Genomic DNA, 809 nt, shown 5'->3' on the forward strand with positions numbered 1-809 from the left:
CTGAGGCTGCAGAGGCCCCTCCGCATCCGACTGTGTGGCCCCACACTGCTCCCTGCAGTGTCCATCCCCACACCTCTTCAACACATTTCCCCTTAGGCCAAGCTAGCTTTTCCACTGGGCACAGTAGGCTGCAGGTTAGGGTTAGGGCCCATGATCCCATCAGTGGCCCACGAAACATTTTAAAATATATATGTAGAATCTAGAAAAATGGTACAGATGAACCTATTGCAGGGAAGGAGGAGAGACACAGATGTAGAGGACACATCTGGACATGGGACGGGGGCGAAGGTGGGGGAGGGAGGGATGGGATGAACTGGGAGATTGGAATTGACATATATACACCGCCACGTGTGAAATATATAGTGGGTCCCTGCTGTATAGCACAGGGAATTCAGCTTCATTCTCTGTGATGACCTAGAGGATTGGGGAGGTCCAAGAGGGAGGGGTATGTGTATACATATAGCTGATTCATTTCATTGTACAGCAGAAAATAATACAATATTGTAAAGCAATTATACTCCAATTAAAAAAAAAATCTTCAAATCATACAAAACTATTTGGATAGAGTTCAGTCTCAGGTATATTCATCTTTATACTTATTGAATCCTAAATATAATATAATCTTTAATTATTTTTGTAAGCAAGAAGGGGCCTAGAAAGACCAAAGGTGCTGACAGCAGACAGAAGTCATAATGAGGCTATGTGTGTGCTCCTTCAAGGTTCCTATAAAACCATGAGCCAACTTGACTGGCCTCACACCCAGCCTACCAGGGTCCTCTGTCCATGGGATTTTCCAGGCAAGAGTATTG

The sequence above is a fragment of the Oryx dammah genome, unplaced genomic scaffold (genome assembly GCF_014754425.2).
Source record: "Oryx dammah isolate SB20612 unplaced genomic scaffold, SCBI_Odam_1.1 HiC_scaffold_11150, whole genome shotgun sequence".
Taxonomy (NCBI): domain Eukaryota; kingdom Metazoa; phylum Chordata; class Mammalia; order Artiodactyla; family Bovidae; genus Oryx; species Oryx dammah.